At 42.6% G+C, this 17,657-nt stretch overlaps 1 pseudogene; it reads right to left on the bottom strand.

Annotated features, from left to right (window-relative positions):
- Nucleotides 1-9,228: 9,228 nt before the first annotated feature.
- On the bottom strand, nt 9,229-10,848 carry LOC129682317 (G protein-coupled receptor kinase 5-like; annotated as a pseudogene).
- Nucleotides 10,849-17,657: the final 6,809 nt, after the last annotated feature.

The following is a 17,657-nucleotide window of genomic DNA, read 5'->3' as shown; positions in this document are numbered from 1 at the left end:
GATATAGCTCAGAAGCAGAGCAGTTGTTTTCACATGCTGAGGCCCTGAGGCCCTAGCATTCATCTCCAGAACTAAAAACAAAAACAAAAGGAAAAGAAAAGAAAGAAAATAATGTAGCAGTTGGGACTAGGGATGAGACAGTTCAACAGTCAATTTTTTTTTTTTTAACTTCATGGACCAAGGAAGGGGATCAGCATATAGAGATGCTTGCCAATAAGCTTGACTATGTGAGTTCCTGAAGCAATCCATAATGCCTTTTTAATGTCTCTAGGCACCAAAAATAAAGACAGAAAACTCCAATAAACTTGGAGAAGTAGATACTTCCAATGAAGTCTGATGTCTACAAGATCCCAACATACACAGAGGAGGGAGATGAGTAATGGAGGGTAAAGAGGGGTTGTTGAATTTGCCCTGATTTTACTGGAAATCTGGTTTTGCGTCCGTTTAGATGGTGTAACCCCTTGCTGATTTCACTTCTGCCTTTTGGTTGTCCTGTGCACAAAAGGCAAACATGTCTGGTTACAGGTGGCAGGACCTTAAGGGAAGTGAATTTATAAATCTGGTTCCTCACAGTGTTTCCAGTGCTGCCTTCAAGAGTCTCCAAGCTGGACTCAAAGGAGAGCGACAACAGCACGTGTAAGGGTGTCTCTTCAAACCGCTCATCAACCAACTTTAATCTGTTGTGGCCAGAAAAGCCTGATAGAAATCTTTTTTTTTTTTTTCGGAATTATTTGTACACAGACCTTTTTCATTTTATTGGAATGTCATTTTGCATCTTGTGTAATTACTTTTTAAATTGAAAGGAAGAAAAAAGCTGGGCATGATGGTGCATGTCTTAAGAAGCATAGTCTAAAGGAGCATAGAATCATAGTCACGTACACAGTGAGTTTGTGGTCAGCTTGGGCTCAGTGAGACCATGTCCAAAAAAAAAAAGCTAGAATCCTTTTATATGTAAAATAATAAAACAGATTTTTCTTTTTCTAATATTTTTTAACAATGCATAAGAAATCAGCGAATAACCAGTTAGTCCATTCTAAACAAAATGTGGGCAACTCACGCTCAAAATATGTAACATTCTGCGGGTTCCCATGGACTGCTCCTTACCTGAAAGCGTTTGTGGGTTTAGGTAGCTCTTGCACACATCTGACATCTTCTCCAAATTAAATCTAGACTAGGCATGGTGGCTCACACCTGTAATCCCAGCACGGGGGAGGCTGAGTTCTGTTTACTGGGAGTTTTATCCTAAGTTGGGCTGCAGAGTGAGATCCTATCTCGACATGAAATAAAACAAAAAAGAATTTCTTTGATGACTTTCAGCCAGCAGCGTCATGGATAGTTTTATGGCCAAATTAGACATTACTTTTGTTTTTATTTGTTTTCTTTAGCCAGAGCTGAAGTCTAGAGCTTGCGCTAGAGCCAAGTCTGTCTGCAAACTCAACTGTCCTCCTGCTTCAGTGTCCCATGATGCAGGCTTACAAATGCTACCTACCAACACAGTGCCTGGTTTAGTTTCTTATTGTTCCAAGTTTTGGTAGATGCGGGTAACATCTTGCATAGTCTTTGAATCATCCTATAGGATGATAGTGCATGCTAGAGTTCAGGATTCATCCCCTAAAAACTAATTCAAACCATGCTGAGGGTCAAACATTTAGTCCAGTGGTAGAGGGCCTGCCTAGCATGCCTAAGACATTAGGTCCAGTCTCCAGTCCTGCAGAACGTAAGCTTGTGCTGGATATTCCAGTATATTTCTTTTTTTAAGCAAATCCCCTAGCTGATTTCTCAACCGGCTTTTAAACCAGTGCCTAAAATGGTAAACTGGTTTTTCAAATTTTCATAGAATTTGAAACTCTTACTTTTTAACAACAAATATAAAAACTAGGAAACATTTGTAAGTTTTGATTTTTCTCTTTTTTTCACCTAGAACTTTTTTTTTAAGACTTCATGGGTTTACAATGAAATTGCTATTGATGACATAATTTAGTTGGGGTATTAATTTTTATGCAGTAGATATTTTTATTTTGGTAGCTATTATTAAATGTCCTTGTAAAAATTCTCCATCTAGGCATGATGATTATTTTTTAAATCAGTCTTACGTGTTTGGCCGTTTTAACATTCAAGTTTCAAAAGCATTTCTAGTTAACCTGTAAACTTTCCATTGTTTTCTATAAATACTATCCGTTTGTTGTCACAAAACATCATTGTAATTCTGTAAATATTGGACACAGTGCTATTCTTTTTAAAATGCCACTTAATGTTCAAAGCTCTAGTTCAGTGTTTAGATCCTACTGTTTCCCATTTGCTTAACTTTTATTTTTCAATTCCACTAGTTACTAATTAGAACTAGTTTTAAACTTGTTCCCCATATTTTTGAAACCCTCCGAATTTCCAGTAGCAGACACCTTCACACCCTCCAGCAGACCATGGAAAATAGATTTCCAGTAACTCATAGTAGCACAAACTCTGATTTGAAGAAGAATATGCAAACCCATTAGCTATAAATCAAATTTTTCAAAGATAAGAATTTTATTTTTGCTTATTTATTTTGATTTATTTACTGTATCTTGAAAGTCATTATTTTTCGTGGATACCCGTAATTAGGTAGCTCAAGGTCCACCCCAGCATTTATATTTGTAGATAACTTTTTTTCAAGGCCAAATCCATTCAGATTATCAAGGAAAACTAAGGCAAAAATTCTAGGCTTATTCTGGGGGAAGTAGGTTTTTTACAGCATGGAAAATTTTTTCTGAACTGCAGTCCCTGCCAGGCCTATGTTAGTGTTGAGGAAGCCATATTCTCAGGTGCCATTCTGCTAATATGGCCATTTCTCCTGTTCTTTGTGCCAGACAGTTAACTATTCTCTCTCCTCCTTGTGACTGATGTCAGCTGTCATGCCCAGATGTCTGCAGCTCAGTGAAGTTTTTCCTGCCTTTTCTCCACTCTTTGACATCGGTGACTATTTTCCTAGTCTGAGCTGTCCATACTTCATGGGTGGTAGACTTTAGCATGGGCTCCTCATTGGGATGCCACTCTCTTCACCCCAGCAGGCTCCGCTCTCTCTTCTTTCAAGGTTAAACCCTCACTGGTCTGTACCCATTTTCTCACATCTCAGCTTTCCTTTAACTCTTGAGTAACCTGCTCACTCTTCAAAGTCAAGTTTAGGGCTTCCTATTGTTGTGGGAAGTCGTTGTTCTCACCTGGCTGCATTCTGATTAGTTATCCATTCCTCTCACAAAGACCGAGGGCATAGACCCTGTTTCTCATCCCCCTGCATCTGTAGCATGATGTAACATGTTCAAGGCAGAATTGCTGAGTTTGCTACATTAAAAATTCAGTGCATAAGAGATAAACTCTCACTAAGGCTCCCAGTCTTCACAGAGCTTCACTGCGTGAGTAACAACTTATGTTCTGGGTGTGCGGACAGACTCTTTGCAGCCTCGTGAAAATGGGTAAATTGTCATGTTAAAATGCATCCGGAAGCAGAAGTGACCTGTCTCAGTCCTTCATTCAGCCCCCGAGGAAGGAGAGAGAGGAGGAAATTGAATGTCAATGCATCTCTGTCAATGCTTTTCTGGTTCTTCCAACCTGAGGATGCTGGCAATAAAATCGCAATGCCTGGTAGTTATGTCTCATTGAAGGGCTCTCAAAGCCTTTCTTTATGCAACACTCAGAATTAGTGAGGTACTTCAACCAGGTATCTATCAGAATAATTTTCAGATGATAAAGTAGACTAGCAAATGGGAAATTGAGAATTCTATCCCCTTTACTCACTGAATGAGCACTTTTGATTGCCTCACTTTGGATACTGTTTCTTGAATCAAATTATAAAATATACTTAATTTTGTCCCAAAGATTTTGGTCTGCTAACACACACACAAACACACACACACACACACACACACACACACACACACACACACACACAAACACGTAGAAAGGGAGAGAAAGAGAGATTAAAAATCCCTTAGATTTTATCTACTTATGGAGACATATGTTATTTGCTTCAGAGATACCCGAGACCTACTCAACTAGATGGATCTTAGTATTTAATTGAGAAGAATTTTACTGCTGACTTAGGCTGAGCAAGAGCACTCATAATGGCCAGCTTAGTCTGCTATCATGCAGACACTGAAAGGAAAGCCTATGTCCCTGAATAAGCTTGAATCTCTTCTTTAGTAAGTATGGAAAATGGACCTCAGAATGTTTCCTTGGCTTTTTTTTTTTTTCAGACACATAGCTCAATTCAGAAAAGAATGAACTTTTCAACTTCATGAAGCTCATACTCAAAGCCATGGCCCAATCTCAAGTTTGGGAGGACAAACTCCATAAGAACATTTCCACTTGGTGGCTGGAGAGTTGACTCAGAGGTTAAGAGCACTGGCTGCTCTTCCAGAGGTCCTGAGTTCAATTCTGAGCAACCACATGGTGGTTCACAACCACCTATAATGAGATCGGATGTCCTCTTCTGGCGTGTAAGTATACCTGCAGACTGAACATTGTATACATAATAAATAAACAAACAAACAATAAATACATCTTTTAAAAAAACATTTACACTTGACTGTGAATCCTGCAAAAGTCCTTTTCATTGCAACTACTGCTGTATAGCATTGAGAGATTGTGAAACACACTGGGTTCCCAAGCTTCTGTTTGAGATAACGCTGTGGGTCCCACAGTAGTGAACAAGAGAACCTCCAAGCATGTTTATTCCTGTTAAAATGAGATCACCCTAAGTGGTTGTCTACCCAGCTCCCTGTTTATGTACTGAGAGACATCGTGTCCTCGGAAAGGAGCAAAAGAACAAAGCTTGAGCCTGGGAAAAGTGGAAGTAGCCTCTTTCTCTAAAGCTAATCTTTTTTGCAAAGCCATAAATATGACATAATGTTAATAGAAGGTAATTAGTTCACTCCCCGTAGATGTAATTCTTATCCACCACAATAGAGATTTTCTCTTATGGTTCTTCACCTCTGAAGGTCCAGAGACCTTAAGACAAGCTGTAGACTGACAGGGAACCTGAGAAGATCCTACCTCGAGAAAGCAAAGGTTTTGAAATTTTCCAGGAAAAAAAAAATTGTTTCTTTTTCAAAACAGGGTTTCTCTGTGTAGCCCTAGCTGTCCTGGACTCATTTTGTAGACCAGGCTGGCCTCGAACTCATAGAGATCTGGCTGCCTCTGCCTCCCCGAATGCTAGGATCACAGGCATGTGCCACCATGCCTGGCTTCTCAGGAAATTTATGTTGAAGGAAAATGATCGTTTATTCCAACTCTCTGCTCCTGTCTTCTGAAACAGTAAGGCAAAAATATTGACCCAGTCCATCAGGAAATATGACTGTGATCAACATAAAACTGATTTTCACTTACACATCAGCCTCAGGTATAAGTTATAAAAAGAGAGAGAGAGAAATCAGCAAATATATGGAGAACTTGATAAACACTGGGAATGGGAATTTACTTTCTTTTAGCACAACATTCTTAGTTTGAAGGAAGGGACAGTTTTGAACTACATGGCATATAATTTGAACAGTAAGTGAAAAAGTTTGCTTGTCTAGTGTGAGTTAGGACTGTGTGTGATTTCCACATGACTCCACCCCACAGAGTTCTGACACAACACTAAATATTTGCGGAAGCAACCATCTAACTAACGTGCCTGTAAAGGGCAGCGGAGAAAGTGAGCTCATGCCCTTGAGCCACACTTCATCCTTGACTGCTTTGATATCACGGGGCAGGTCTCCTCTGAGCACCAGGCTCCAACTGAGTCAGACCCTATGCAATCAGCTCAGGATCCTTCTCTGATCAGGTCGTTGAAGCCAGAATGAAAAGGATAGACAACTACAGAGATGCCTGCCAATGCTCATTGCCACCCTATTCACAACAGCTGGAATCAGCCTAGATGACTACCAGCTGATGAAAGGATAATGAAAACATGGTACACACACAGCAGAATTTCCCTTAAATATACAGAGCAAGGAAATTAGGGCATTTTCAGATACATGAGTAAGACTGGAAGAAATTATACTGAGTAAGGTAATATAGGCTCAGGAAAACAAATGCTGTCCTCTCTCATGTGTGAAACCTAAAACTGGATTTTGTGTTCAGCTTGAACTACTGTAGAAGCCAGGAACAGGAATGTTGACATGCTTATCTGTTCTTTAGCCACCTCATGACTTCTCATTTGCTTTCTCAGTAAGCTTTTTCAGGAACTACCTCAATAGGAGCCTGATCTGGTGTGGGATTTGCAGATCCAGATAAAGAATAAAACTTAAGTCCCTTTGTTAGAAAATGAAGAATTTCTAGACAGTACAGAATTAAACCAACCGTGCCCTTCTGAATGTGGGACCCTGCGCGACTTGCAAGTCACATACCCACGAAGGTGGCCTTGTAGGAGCACGCCATGAGGAGAATTATTCTCAGGGCTATGTTGGAGTCAGAGTGACAAGTATCCTATATCCTTGTTAGTGGATCAAATGGTAAAAACAAAACAAAACAAAAAACCCACACATCTATTTTCCATTCTTTGCTAGAGGAACACTCTCTCTCTCAAAATACATCAACCACCATTAATCATTCCAAAATATCTAGAAAAATTCTTAGGTGCTTCATATTTGAACACTTCACACTTTTAGTATGGTGATAAAATGGAATGGTAATAGCTTCCATACATCCACCACACATAATTTATTCTTTGACATGGCATTTATCAAGTATCTCTATGCACATGAGCCTATGGTAGCAGCTAGGGTACTACCCTGAAGTTTCTTGCTAAGTCTACCCTGAAGATGACTTGCTAAGTCATCTTGCTGGTACAGAACCTTTTTTTATTCAAACTTGCACATAGTCCAGACTGACCTTAAACTTGCTCTGTACTCAAGGATAATCTTGAACTTCTGACCCCCTTGCTGATTCCTCCCGAATACTGAGATTACAGACACGCTCTGCCACGGCTGGCTTTATGTAGAGATGGGAACTGAACCCCAGGACTTAGTGCATATAAGTTCTTCATAAGAACTCTACGAAGTGAGCTATGTCCACTTACAGCTCTGCATAAGAACTCTCAAGTTTCTGAAATTCTAATACGTATCCTTGTAACAATCTTAGTTCTCTGCCCACATGGTTCACATGTTGTCTCCTCTCTGGTTCCTCTGAGTGCTTGGGAATGAATGGTTCACATTCAAAGTTAGCCTTCTTGTTATTTTTATATTTTACTTATTTATTGTGTTTGCATGTGTTTGTGCATATATGTGAGTGCATGTGTGCCACAGGGTATTGTGGGGGTGAGAAGACAATCTGTGGGACTCACTTACCTCCTTCCACCCTGTAGCTCAGGGGACTTGAACCCAGCTTATCAGGCTTGACAGCAAGCAACCCTGCCAGCTCTGTAGTTTATCATGAGGCTGGACTCACTGAGATACTTTGTGAACTGAGTACCGGCTAGCCTCTGAGAAGATCTGAGAATCGCAGTATCTCCCGTCTTGCAAATGTCTAAGCATCTTGGATGATTCAGCCATCAAGTGAAATGTACCTTCTAACTTCCTTCGCCTCCACTGCTCATGCATCTGTGCTTTCTGTTGTTTGTTTATCCTAGCTCATTCTCCCACAGAACCTCAAGACACACATGCTCTTTTCTCTTTCTGCATTTGCCCTGCTCTTCCGTCCTCCTGGGGAGCCCCTCCTACTTCACATACCTATGTGTTCATATCCTTCAAGACTGGGGTGGGCCTGTTAACCAACTCATCCAGCTTCTACACACCTAACAGTAAGAAACAACCAAAGACACACAAAGAGGTGTGTGCACTACACATACTTACATTATTTACTCTTCAAAACAGAAGTGGAATGTGGTGGAGTATTCCTCTAATTTAAGCATTTGTGAGGCTGAAAAAGGCAGATCTTTTGTTCAATGGCATCCTAAGCAACAAAATACCCTGTCTCATAAAACAATCTATAAAATAAATGAATCAATGAACAGACATATTTAATGCATCGCTCTTCCTAAGGCACTTTATAAATAAAATACGCTTAAAGTCATTTTATTGTTTCCAAAGCTGTTTTTTTTTTTAAATCAGTGTCTCGCTTTAAAATCTCTAAGAACTTACAATAAAAGAAACATTGACACTGCCCCCTTGCCAGGCTGAACACAATCCACCAAATAACCCCCATCTTGATGCCAACAGTAAAAATCTGAGAGTCCCAAAAGATCATTCTGGGTTTCAATAGCTATGAAGAGGAGCTGTCAAACTCGCACAGGAAGTGGAGAAAGCTTATTACAATGAGAAAATAGACAGATGAATTCTGGGTATGTTGGTGCATCTTGTTATTCCAGCACTTGGGGTGTGTGTGTGTGTGTGTGTGTGTGTGTGTGTGTGTGTATGTGTAGTCAATATACACATAAAGCAGACTCTAGGAACATTCTAAATGCTTCCATTTGTTCTCTTCCCATAGACTAGGAAGCTAATCTTTCCTGGCAAGTACATATGAACTTCTCTGAGTGCTGCCAGCCAGAGAGGACCACTGAACTCATGAGTATCCAGAGATTGTGTGTGTGTGTGTGTGTGTGTGTGTGTGTGTGTGTGTGTGTGAGATGATGTCCCAACTGTATTTTGGCATTCCATTCAGATTGTTACAAGTCAATAGGAGAATGATAGCTACACTGAGCAAAAAAAGCTAGAGAGATGGATGTAGGTAGATAAAACCAGGTCTTTAAAGATAAAAGGTGAAACATTTTCTACATTTAATAAAAATATTTTCCCTTTTGAGGAAGTCCAGAGTCACATTTTTGTAAACCCCCACCCCCACCACACACACACATGGCGTAACAGTGGCTGCACAGAAAATAGACACCCTCAAAGTCTACTTTTCATTTAGATATAAATATACAAAATGTAATTGGAGAGGATACAGAAATTCACAAAACTTTCCTTTAAAAAATAATAAAGACAAAATTCAGTTCTAGTTAGGATGCTACTAAAATCTGTGCAAGCTGTCCTATCCCATTGGGTTTCTATTTCAATGTTCAACAAGGACAATTCTAGTTCACCATGGCTTGGGACCACCTTGGAAAACAGACCTGAGTGAAAATTTCTTTGAGAATCTTGAAGGCTTGTTGTTGGGGTGAACAGTATTCTTTCCCGGTCCCCAGGGACACTCTCTTGGCCACCCAACCACAGTCGAAGCTCCACTAGTGACAAGTTCTGCTTCCAAGTAGAAGGGTCTGGGCTGGTTACACTTTGGACTTCAAGACCAGAGCTGAAACCAGCTGCTTCCGGTAGAGTCTGAGTTGATGTGGTTTGAACTTACATGGTGGCTACAACTGGTCTTAAGAGTGGGTGAACCCTTGGAAGTGTTCTGATGTCGATGCCAGAAGAGTCTGTAGAACAGCCCTTTCTGTAGTGGGTTCTGGGGGTTAACTTCTGTTCATATCTGGTGAGGGGTACCGTTGGATCCAAACACATTCAGCTCCTTAAAACATTCTGTTTCTGTCATCTCATTTTGCCTGGGTTGGCATGGAGTCTGTGAGAACTTGGGGTGGAAGTCATCATCTGTATGGTCCAGGTTGAGTCCTTTCATGGGGGAGAGCTGCTTAATGCCCAGCACATCCTTGCCAGTCCACAGCCTGGGACATGCCGCATATGGACTTGGCCTCTTCAGAGAACTTGGGGGAGTCTCTAGCACCTGTCAATCCACCTCTTCCTGCTTCACCTTCTCCTTGCGACCTCAAAATGGTAGCTGGCTCTCAAATACCTCACAGATAAGGCAGCCAAGGTCCCAGCAGTCAGGGTTCAGGCCATATCTCTGGTTGTTCAGGACTTCCGGGGCTATGTAGCCAACAGTGCCTACCTGGCCACGGACAAGGTCTCCCTCAGGGATCTTCATAGCCAGTCCCAGGTCTGAGATCTTGATGTGGCCATAGTCATCTAGCAGGATGTTTATGTGTTCAGTGTTCTCACTGTGTAAGTCTTCCAGGCCACAGAGGATTTCAGCTGCATAAGACAAGGCTCAGTCTTCCTCAAACCAGGGTTCCCCATGCTGTAGGTGGGAAACTTTAGATCACCCCAATTCATGATGGTCAGAACCAGGCACAGCACATCTTTGATCCCATGGGTACCAGTCAGGTTGACCACAAACTGGCTGTTGATCTTCTCAAGAATCTGCTTTTCATTGAGTGCCATGGACTCTCTTTTCCTTTTTTGTTTGTTTGTTTGTTTGTTTGTTGATCCTCTTCTTCTCTAAGTGTTTACAAACATGTATTTTACCAGTGGTCCAAATCTGGCAGGCACAGACTTCTCCAAGGCACCCTGTACCCAGTACTTGATACTGCCAGAAAGTCGTTTTGATCACTGGCTGTCTTTCTAACCATTTCCACTGCAGAAAATGGTTGAAAAACATGCTCTCCAGGTATGCATGAAAGGGGTCTCCCTTTAAGAAGTCACATACAGAGCAGAGTTCTTTGCAAGGCTTCTGCAGGAACTTCATCTCTATCTGGGAGACCAGGTCCTGGCCAAGGTGGGCAATGAAGACTGGGGACTTTGGAGTGAGAGGTACGTGGTCATTATTTCCATCCCCTTCTCTCCAAGATTTTCATCTGGAGTAACTTCATATTCTGCCACTAAGTCCAGGAACTGAATGCAGCACTCCAGCCCAGGCCTGGTTTCACAGACTGTGGAAAAAGCTGTCTTCCAGTTTGTTGCTTGTCACATAGACTGTGGTAATCTCTGTCAATGGTCCTTCGGAGGTCTTCACACTGGCTGATGTGAGGATTTCCTTCCACTTCTGGCTTTTCCCTTTGTGATTTCCTCCACCCCCTTCCCGAGCTTTCAGCAAGACTGTGTTAGCCACAATGTTTTCCAGCTCCATTGACAGTCCGAAGTCAGCCAAGGAGTCAGCCGGCAGGGCTGTCAACATCTGGGGTGATGCTGCTTCCAGTAGGAAGCAGCCCGCGGTGCTACGGCATTAGTCTTGCTAGTCTTGCCCCGAGCCCCGCAGTTTCCCCCTCTGCACCAAGGAGCCTCCAGCGCAACTTCTGTGCCCCCCCCCCAACCCCTGCTCCAGCTCCCTCGGATGCTTTAATGCTTTTAATGCTTCGGATGCTTCAGCCTCTTCTTGTTTCCCAGGGGTGTGGTCGTACCCAGAGTTTTTATTGAGGGTCAATCATGCAGCCATAACCTGAGGAACCACGTGGATGACCTTTGCCCTCCAGCTCCTCTACACACCAAGCCAACAAAATCGGTCTCCCACACTCTGGAAGCAGAGCGGATAGCAAGTGGCCTAGAGCTCTGCGGTCAGTCATACCGTTAAACTGTTCACCACAGCCTGTGTAAACTGAGATGTCCTTAGACAGGCCGCTCAAGGGCAGGGGTGGTGGGAGTGCAGACTCTCCCAGCAAGCAAAGGCAAGGCAGATAGATCTTAAGCCCAGATTATCGCTCTGTTGTCGATAATAACCATTATTGATTCCCATCACCTGGGTCACTACTGATTTGTAATCCAAATTTTCTTTTTTTCTGTTTATTTTCAAATGTGGCCATTCATCCTCTTTTCAACCCTCATGAACACCCCGTTTGCTGTTCAAGATGCTAGAATGGTAGAAAAGGCACCGGTCAGGGCCATCCCAGTGGGTCCCACACGTCTATAGCTGACCTTCAGTGATTTTCCCCCCAGCACAAGTCCTGGAATTATCACTTGTAGAGCAAAACTACAACAAAATGTGAGTTGTATTTGTCTTCCGCCAAACAGCATTTCCTCGAAGGAGAAAATCATACACATCACTTCACATTTACATGAACGCATCTATGCTCGCAGAGTGGGAAATGCATGAAAGCATCAAGACCCAGGCTGCCGGAATATGGCCCTCCTGTTGTCACCGGAGCTGATTCTGTGCGTCTAGAAGGCAGATGCTGCTGAAGTTCTCAGGTTCTTGTGCCCCTTTGCCATGAACTGTACAGGGATTGTGGACAGTTATAGGAGAGGGCTGTTGGTCTTGGGGAGATAGAGCCGGGCCTGGAGCTATGCCTTGTCTCCTCCCACGTGGCCTGGCACCAAGAGGGTAAGAAGGGAAAAAAACGACTGAGGAGTGGGCCCAGAGGACTTCTTAAAAATGAATAAATTTAATTTACTTTAATACAATTACACCTTCCCCCTTTCTCTTTCCTCCCTCCCATCCCTCTGATATTTCCTCCCTCCAGTTTTTCCTATGCATCCTCATCCCTCCAAAAGTCATGGCCTCTTTTTCCTTGATTATTGTTGTTATATACGTCCATGCGGAAATAAATAAATACAACCTGTTGAATCCATTTAGTTTTGCTGTGTGTATGTGATCTCAAGCCTGAACGCTTGGTATTGGATAAGCAGTTGGGGGGGGGGGTGCTCATCCCCGGGAAAGAATAACTATAGTTCTTTGTCTAGGGACCCCATGAAATCTCCTACTTCCGCAATGGCATATCTTGTTGTTATTGTTATTGCTCAGGTCTTGTTTAGGCAGCCGTGTTGTTGAGGTACCATGTGTGAGGCTTCCTTGTCATTTCTAGGAGACATAATCCCACATCAGACTTCCTGGGTAATTCCGGCCTCTCCCAGGTTCCTGGAATGAGCGCGTTTCTGAGCATGCTCCCTTGCCTGAGTGAAGCCAGAGTAGACTAAGGGCAGTCAGTCTTTCCCCTGCTCCTACTTTGACTATGTCAGTCTCTGAAATTTTCTCCTTCTTTATTTTTCTGCCTTTAAATCCTTTTGGTAGAGGACAGGTAAGACACTATCAAAAGAATACTTTTGGGGGGCTGTTGTGACAGCTTGGAGGGTAAGGGCACTTGCCACTAAGCCTGCCTTTCTAAATCCAGTACTTGAGTACCAATCCCAGAACCCTCAAGGGAGGGTATTTACCCTTTCAAGTTTTTTTTTGGGAGGGGTTGTTTGTTTGTTTGTTTGTTTGTTTTTTAATACAGACGAAATCAAGGTTCCCATTTTAGGGTTTTTAGGCTCATTAATATATGCATTTAAGAACAGATTCAAATGGAAACTCAAGGCCTGTAGAGGCCAGTTTTATTACAGTTTAAAGGAAAACTCAAGGGCAGGCAAACAGTAAATCCTAACAAATATCTGGAGGACAGAAGAGGGGAAAACATGCCATTTAAGCTGATGGAGACGGGTCGGACATGTGGGGGAGGAGCAGGCCCAATGTGGCAAGGGGGCGCATTAGAGAAAGAGTAAGTAATAAATCCAAAGGATCCGGAAAGCACACTTACTTCTGGTCAGCTTCCGAAAGGAAGAGAAAGGGAAGAGTGAGTGGCAAGTTTTTCTTTTGAGATAAACCATAGAAACATGAATTGTTCATTGGCAGGGGCTAGGTACTCCAGATTAATTAACAAGAATAATGAAAGAAATATTACTCTGCAAGATCACAGAGGTTAAGAGAAAACAAGGAAACACTCACCAGTCAGGGTTAATAGTTGTAGACTATATTATATTATATTATATTATATTATATTATATTATATTATATTATATTATATTATATTATATTATATTATATTGTATTATATGTGTGTTGGGCGTGGTACTACGTGGATATGTGACTAGTGACAGTTTCCGTAATGGTGGTGTTTTCATCTTCCCTGTCCATCTTGTTATTATGTCCCTAAGGCAGAGGAATGCTTAGCTCAGAGGAATCATCCAACCAACTTTGTAAATTAAATGAGCGGGTTGTTGTCGCACAGTGCCTATTGCTGTGATGAACCACCATGACCGAAAGGCACTTGGAAAGGAAAAAGTTTATTTGGCTTACACTTCCACATCAATGTTCGTCTCTGAAAGAAGTCAAGTCAGGAACTCAAGCAGGGCAGGAGCCTGGAGGCAGGAACTGAAGCCGAAGCCACTGGAGTAGTGCTGTTTATTGTCTTGCTCTTCATAGCTTGCTCAGACTGCTTTCTTATAGAACCCAGGACCTCCAGCCCAAGAATGGCAGCACCCTCAGTGGGCGGGCCCTCTCATGTTAATCATTATTAAATAAATGCTGCATGGGCTTGCCTACAGGCCAACTAGAAGAAGGTGTGTATGTAACTCTACATAGCACAGTCCTGTGGTGCTATCTTTAAGGTTCAGTGTGGCATCTAGTCCATGTACATCTAAGGAGAAGCATTCTAGAGGAAGGGGTTAGTGCTGTTTGTTTCCCCCATTTTGTCATTAGAGTGAAGCTGAAGGAACTCGAGGAATGTTCTCCTTTCAGAAGCACTTGAATGTACACATCCCCTTTATGCTTCTCCCCTCCCTGCTCCAGCCTACAAGTGTAAATGTTGATCCTTGATATTTATGAGAGTGACATTAACAACGGGAGTGAGAGTGATCAATCTTCTACTAACAAGCAGTTTCTTGTCTTGACTACCTCATGTGCGCAGCCTAAGAACTAAATCCAGAGGGCTGGAGAGATGGCTCAGTGGTAAAGAGCACTGGCTGCTCTTCCACAGGACCTGGGTTCAATTCCCAGCACCCACATGGCACCCCAAAACTCTCTGTAATTCTTGTTACAAGGATCTGATACCCTCACACAGACATATATGCAGTCAAAACACCAATGCAATGTACGTAAAATAAAAATAAATAAATACTTAAAAAAAAAAAAAAAGGAACCTAATCCATGCAGGGAAGCTGACTGAGTGAGGAATGAATTCAGATATAGTCAAATCCACAAACATGGCTTCAGCTAAATGCAGAAAAAAAGATATATCCCTTGACCAAGGATAGACCTATAAGAAGGAAATGAAGGAAATGTTCAAACTAAGAACACACAGAGTTGAGATATCATTTCATTAGATAAAACAAGAACTCCTTCAATTTCCATATAACCCAGCCATTTTGGCTCCATAGTCTTTTGGTTCCCATGCACTGCCCATATGTTTTCCCTTTTTTCTTTGTGGGTGTAGCTCAGTGGTAGATGTTAGCATAGCACATGAGGGGTCCTAAGTTTGATTACCAGCAACTCAACAAGTGTATGCCATGTTTTAGTTTCTTAACCTCGCACTGAGTGATGCCTCGTGTATCTACTACATTCTACTATGGTTGACATACCTTGCCCCCTACCCTAAACCTCTGAAACCCTTGAGGTTCATTTCCCTTCCCCAGATTCTCTGATTCCTATTAAACCCATCTGTTTAGGCTACAGGCTTTCCTGGTTCCCATGTGCTCTTCTCCCAGCCCTTTTTCTCTTGTCTTCTTTCCCTTGCTCTGCCTCCCACTCTTCTTATGGCCAAGTTCAGTCTGGATGCCCCTGGCTGTTCTTTCCATCTCATCTATGATAAAAGCCTCTTTCTCAACCACACCTAGTCAGTTCCCAGCACCATGCTGGGTGTCTCACAACTGTCTGCAATTCTCTCTCTCTATTTGTCTTTCTCTCACACACACATACACACACAGAGACACTTTAAAATAAATCCTTAAAGCCTGCTAGTTCACATCTTTCTTCTCTACTCCGGCCTTTTTCTTCCATCAAATAGAAAGAATTTAAAAAGGTCCTCTTTAGCAAATGCCTCTTTCTGTCAAAGCTCTTCAGTAAGCAAGGACCTGCAGCCTGCAATCTCTGTGTCTGCACCTTGTTTATCTTTCTAGGAATAGAATGTCCTCTACCTCAGACTCTCGGTTTCAGCAGGAATAAAATTAATATCTTTTTCTCTGTAGTTAAATTTTCCTTGTCATATCCATGCTTCCAATATGCAATGCAGGTGGATTTTTTTAAAAACCTTGTTTGATTCTCAGATGGGTCTTCCTGCTCCCACATCTCTGGGTGACAGACTGAGAATAAAGCTTATAATTGATTCCCACGTGACCTGCCCTTTGTATTTCTCGACTAGCAGGAGAAAGAAGTTAAGGAGTTCAGCCTGGAAGCCTGGCTTTTGGGGGAAGGGTCCCGGAAACTGAAGACCTTGTTCATTCTTCTTGACTTTATTGTCTGCCTGCTTTCAGGTCCTGGAAGTTGATATTAGGGAGGCAACAACCGACACTTTCACAGCCCAAAGAGCTGCTGGGCTGCAAAGAAAATAAGCTGGTCCGGTAATTCAACTCTCAACCATAAACCCACAGCCAGCAGGAGTTTACTTAAATACTACTAAGCATTGTTTTGTGTTTTTTTGCCAGAGCTAAGTTAACAGGTTACAAAAAAACAAACAAACAAACAAACAAACAAAAAAAAAACATTAGCCAAAGTGAATATGATGAGCACCAGAAAACATCCTGATAGTCCCTCCCTCATCAGCTCTTTGGGGTTCTTGATTGGGAAGGAGAATAAAATTAGAATGGGAACATCCTGAGTTTGAATCCTATTTTTGTCACTTTCTAGATGAGCTTAGTTTCTGTTTCCTCATCTACATAACTGGGTTTGTTATGTTATCTTTGCTATGTATGATACATACATATATAAGGACCTAGTACAGAGACATACAATTGGAACCTTGGAAGGCTAGGGAGAGAGCTTAACTGTCAGAGAGCTTTCTGCACAGTCATGAAGATTGGAGTCTGAGCCCCAGAAGTCTTGTTGAAAAAGCTGGGTGTTCAGGGCTCAGAGGGGTTTGCGGAGACTGAAGCATACAACCAAGAATCATGTATAGACTAGACCTAGGTCCCCACACAGATTTAGCCAAGGGGCAGCTCAGTCTTCATGTCGGTTCCCTAGTCCTAGTCTCTGACACGGACTCTATTGCCAGCTTTTTGATCATTCCCCCTTGTGTGTGTGTGTGGGGGGGGTGTCCTTCTTGCCAGGCCACACGAGAAGAGGATGTGCTCAGTCCTGGTGTAACTTGATGAGCTGAGGTGGGTTGGCATGGGGGGGAGGCTCCCCTTCTCTGAGGAATAGGAAAGGGGGCATGGGGGAAGAGAGAAGGAGTGGGACTGGAAAAAGAGGAAGGAGAAGGCAACAATCGGGATGTAAAGTGAATAAATAAATAAATAAAAAGCTGGAATCCCAAGGCTGAGGAAGCAGAAACAGCCAAATCTTTGGGGTTTACTGATAATACTTCCACATTCCAGAAACTCATCTTAAAAGCAAGGTGGGTGGCTCCTAAGAAACAACTCTCAAGGGCAACTTTTGGCCTCGACACACACATGAGCATCCATAGAAACACACACACACACATGCACACATACAGACATGCACACACACGGTAGAGCATTTGGGTTCAGCCAGTAGAAGCATTCCAACAGGAAGAGCGGAGATTGTCTCCTTACTTCTTGGCTATAAAAGTTTCTGCCCTGCAACTTCTGGGTGCTGATGGCATCGAGTCTGTAGGAGCGACCCCTTGCCCAGGTTTTTGTCCTCTGGCCATTGCTGTTGATTGGTTGCAGTGCCAAGAGAGGTCTTTTCTGATCTGGGACTTGGGCTGGCAGGGAGACAGCCTCTGGGGCCTGGGAACAGAGCTCAAAGCCAGGGAAATGTGTGAGGGAAGCCTGGCAAACAAACACTTCCCTTGAAGTTAACCCCGGGGTCAAGGTTGCACTCTTTTTACTGTCTGTCATGCTGAGGACATCAGCAGCTTTGAGAGGGGTTTGAACTTTTTGTTTTCGTGTTTTTTTGAGACACAGTCTCACCATGTTAGCTCTGGCTGCTTTTGAAATCCACTTGCCTCTGCCTCCCAAGTGCTAGGATTAAAGGCATGTCCCAACAGGACTAGCCCAGGGGTGTGAATTTAA

This window comes from Psammomys obesus, unplaced genomic scaffold (genome assembly GCF_907164565.1).
Source record: "Psammomys obesus unplaced genomic scaffold, mPsaObe1.curated_primary_1811, whole genome shotgun sequence".
Lineage (NCBI taxonomy): Eukaryota > Metazoa > Chordata > Mammalia > Rodentia > Muridae > Psammomys > Psammomys obesus.
The sequence above is the reverse complement of the archived record's forward strand: the minus strand, read 5'-3'. Positions and strand labels throughout refer to the sequence as shown.